This window comes from Myotis brandtii, unplaced genomic scaffold, assembly GCF_000412655.1.
Source record: "Myotis brandtii unplaced genomic scaffold, ASM41265v1 scaffold138, whole genome shotgun sequence".
NCBI lineage: Eukaryota > Metazoa > Chordata > Mammalia > Chiroptera > Vespertilionidae > Myotis > Myotis brandtii.
In genome coordinates this window covers 1,566,006-1,569,901 of record NW_005354915.1, presented here as the reverse complement: position 1 = coordinate 1,569,901, position 3,896 = coordinate 1,566,006, and the positions used below count along the sequence as shown (strand labels likewise).

Here is a 3,896-nt window from a genome sequence, read left to right as displayed (position 1 = left end):
CCCCCTTTTCCACAGAGTGACCGAGGCCCCAGCAGCTCATGGCCACTCCGCCTCTTCTCCATCGACGGATGGACAACCATCCACAGGACACCCAGGGCCCCTGAGTGTGTGTGTTAAGTCGGACCTCATTCTTACAAAGGTTGCAGATCAACGTCCGGACTTGCACTGGGGGACTGAGGCCCAGGGGGGCAGTGACTTCTCTCAAGCAGAGGCCTCTGTGGGCCCCAGGGAGCCGCGAGTCCAGCTCTCCAGTCTGGGTCTCGGGTTCTGGGGGAAACGCTCTGGGGAGATGCTGACCCACTAGGAGCCCGTGAGGCAGCCCGGATGGAGCCGGAGCTGGGGGCGGGGAGGGGCAGGTTCTGTCTGCTGCCGGGTCTGGGGGCCGCCAGCCGCTCCTTCTCCTCCTGTTTCCTAGGCGCCTGGGCCTGTGGCTCACTGACCCCATGTGTAAACCCCAGGCTTAAAGGGGTTGTCAGGGCTCAGAAACCACTTGCTACTGTGTCTTCTTTTTGGGAGGTTCCCTGTCCCCACTCTCCAGGGCAGCTCTGGGCTTCTTGTCCTTCATGCTCAACCAGGGGCCCCTGGAGAGGTGGCCTCAGGTTCACCCTCACTCGCTTGCTTGTGTTTGCTCTGGGCTCATGTCCCTCGTGTCTGCTCTGCTCCCATGACCGCCTCCCCTGTGGACTGCCCGACAGAAGGGATCTGGCAACTGTCAAAGTCTCCGACCCGCTCTCCACGGAGGCCCGGCTGCCCCCTCGGTTAATCCGTGATCCCTGGCAAATCTAAAGCCACCATGGAAACACCAACAGGGGCAGAACTCCCCACTTATGGCCACAGACCGACCGCCTCTCGCGCCCTGAGCCAACCAGGAAGGCATAACTGCCCGCTGTCTTTCTTCTTGTTATATTGATCTGAGCTCACATTTTTAGAGAGGTTGTAAGAATTATGCAAAAATGGAACACTCCCGTCCCCTTCACCCAGAATCTCCCATCAGTGACATTTGCCGCATACACTTCCTTCTAGATAGAGAGATAGATGGGTAGCTAGATGGGTAGCTAGATGGGTAGCTAGGTGGGTAGCTAGATGGGTAGGTAGATGGGTAGCTATGTGGGTAGCTAGATGGGTAGCTAGGTGATAGACAGACAGAGACAGAGGCAGAGAAGGAGACTTCATCTGGGGAGTACTGGAGACTAGGTTACAACACCACGCCCTGTGCTCCTACTGAGATAGTGCCTTTTGTAAGAACCAGGGCTTTTATGATGTAATCACAGTACAATTTTCAAAATCAGTCACTGGGTCAGCAGCTCAGGGCTATGGTTCAATTCGCAGCTCACATTCACATTTTGCCCATCGTCCCTTCAGGCCAGGTTCAAGCCCAGGGCCACACACATTCTTAGTTGTCATATCTCTTTAGTCTCCTTCAAACAGCCTTTGTCTTTCATGATCTTTTTTTCAAGAGTACAGGCAAATTATTAATTAGAATGTCGCTTAGTCTAATTTAATCCCTTAAATCATGTTTCCTCATCATTTCACTCAAGTTATGCATCTTCGCCCAGAATTCTACAGAAGTGATGTGCATTGGTTTCCTGTTGCCGTTGTAACAAACAATCACAGGTTTCCTGGGTCGCAGTGTGGGAGGTCGAAGTCTGCAGCAGGTCTCACTGGGTTACAGTCACAGTGTCCGCAGGGTCGCCTTCCTTCTGGAGCCCTTAGGGAGAACCCCCCTCCCTGCCTTTTAGAGGCGCCCACATTGCTTGGCTCGTGGCCCCTTCCTCATCTTCAAAGTCAGCTCTGCGGGATCTTTAAATCTCTCTCTGATTCTTCTGCCTCCCTCTCTCCTTATAACGTAGAAGTACAATTACATGGGGCACACCCAGATAAGCCAGAATAACCTCCCTGTTTTAAGATCTTTAACACAAACAACAGTGCGGTGATCGCCAGGGCAGGGGTGACCTGGAGGAGAGTATTGGGGAGATAAGTGGAGATGGATGGAGGCCTGACTGGGGGTGGTGAACACACAGCACCGTGTACAGATGATGTGCTGTAGAATTGTGCACCTGAACCTGTATAATTTTGTTGACCAATGTCATCCCAATACATTCATTTTTTTAAAAGATCCTTGATTTAATCACATCTGCAAAGATCTTTGACACGTAAGATAATGTATTCCCAGATTCTGAGTGTTAGGATGGGGACATCTTTGGAGGGTCATTTGGTCTTTCACGTGCATGTCCTCCTTAGGGGATCATATCTGGAGGCATGTGATTATTGGGGACACTATGACTTGGGTACTTGGTTATGGCTGTATTTGCAAGGTTAACCCACTGTAACCTATTTTTCACTTTTGTAATTAATAGTCAATGTGAGGGCGATACTCTGAAACTATGAACTGTTCCTGGTTCCCACCAGATTTGGCCTCTATTGATGATTATTGGCTAAATCAGTTTTTACTGAGAATCTTGCAAAGGGATTGTCCATTCTCTACAGTGATCACTTAGCATTTAACATAAGGGAGAGCTTTGGCCTCTCCTCCATTTATTTATTCCTTTATCTCATTTATGGCCTCATCGACTCTTATCTTATTTCATGAACATTCTGTTCTTTTTTTAAAATATATTTTATTGATTTTTTTATTGAGAGGAAGGGAGAGGGATAGAGAGTTAGAAACATTGATGAGAGAGAAACATCGATCAGCTGCCTCCTGCACACCCCCCACTGGAAATGTGCCCGCAACCAAGGTACATGCCCTTGACTGGAATCGAACCTGGGACCCTTGAGTCCGCACGCTGACGCTCTATCCACTGAGCCAAACCAGTTAGGGCTGAACATTCTGTTCTTAAAATGATGTGTTTTGGTGTCCACTCTGTCCCAGAGTTAGCCTTTGGACAAGTCCCCGTCATTCCTTCAACACTTTTTTCTGCCGTCCCATGTTCCAGGCTCACCTTGTGCTTGTCCTGCTCGGCCCGGCAATCAGTCATTCCCCCAGAGTCTTCCCCTGTTTGCGTGGAATGGTGTTTAGAAACCAAGGTCTTGGTGCTGGGTGTGCTCATTCCTTTTGGGCTTCTAGGCCCTGTCAGAGGACAGAGCTTCCAAATAAAACCAAAACACAGCTACATCTGTTTCTCTCTTTGTCTATCTACACCCGAGAGTTCAGGCTGATCTCTTCCAGTTCAGGGTTCCTTCTAGCCTCCTGTCTTTCCACATTCATAACGCGTTTCTCTGATGGTGAGACCCTAACTTCAGTTATTGTCAGTATATTTCCTGTGGCTCATTCCTACAAATCACAGAAAGGATGGTCGGGCTGCTATCCGATGCCACCGCAAAAAGTAGAGGTTAATATTTGCCGTCCTTTTGTTTATAGACTGAGGATATACAGGGTGGGTTGAGGAGGTTTATAGTTGTGAGTACGCCGAACAGTTTATTCTTGCCTTATTATTTATGAACTAGAGGCCCGATGCACGACATTCATTCACCGGTGGGTGTGTGTGTGTGGGGGGTGTCCCTCAACCTAGCCTGCGCCCTTTCGCAGTCCGGGAGCCCTCAGGGGATGTCCAACTGGCGGCTTAGGGGAGCGGGCCTAAGCCGCCAGTCGGACATCCTTAGTGCTGCCGCGGAGGCAGGCCGCTGTGCTCGCCAACCATCAGCCTGGCTTGTGGCTGAGCAGTGCTCCCCCTGTGGGAGTACACTGACCACCAGGGGGCAGCTCCTGCATTGAGCATCTTCCCCCTGGTGGTCAGTGCGCATCATAGCGACCGGTCATTCCGTTGTTCGGTCGATTTGCTTATTACCCTTTTATTATATAGGACTAGAGGGGGGGTTCCTCAGCCCGGCCTGTGCCCTCTCGCAGTCTGGGACCCCTCAGGGGATGACCACCTGCTGGCTTAGGCCCGCTCCCT

At 50.8% G+C, this 3,896-nt stretch overlaps 1 long non-coding RNA gene across 1 annotated transcript in view; it reads left to right on the top strand.

The window, feature by feature from the left end:
• Positions 1-455, top strand: part of LOC106725127 — a 3,880-nt gene extending 3,425 nt beyond the window's left edge. The window contains exon 3 of the long non-coding RNA XR_001360994.1: positions 16-455. This is a non-coding gene — a long non-coding RNA (uncharacterized LOC106725127). The remainder of the gene's footprint in view (positions 1-15) is intronic.
• Positions 456-3,896: the final 3,441 nt, after the last annotated feature.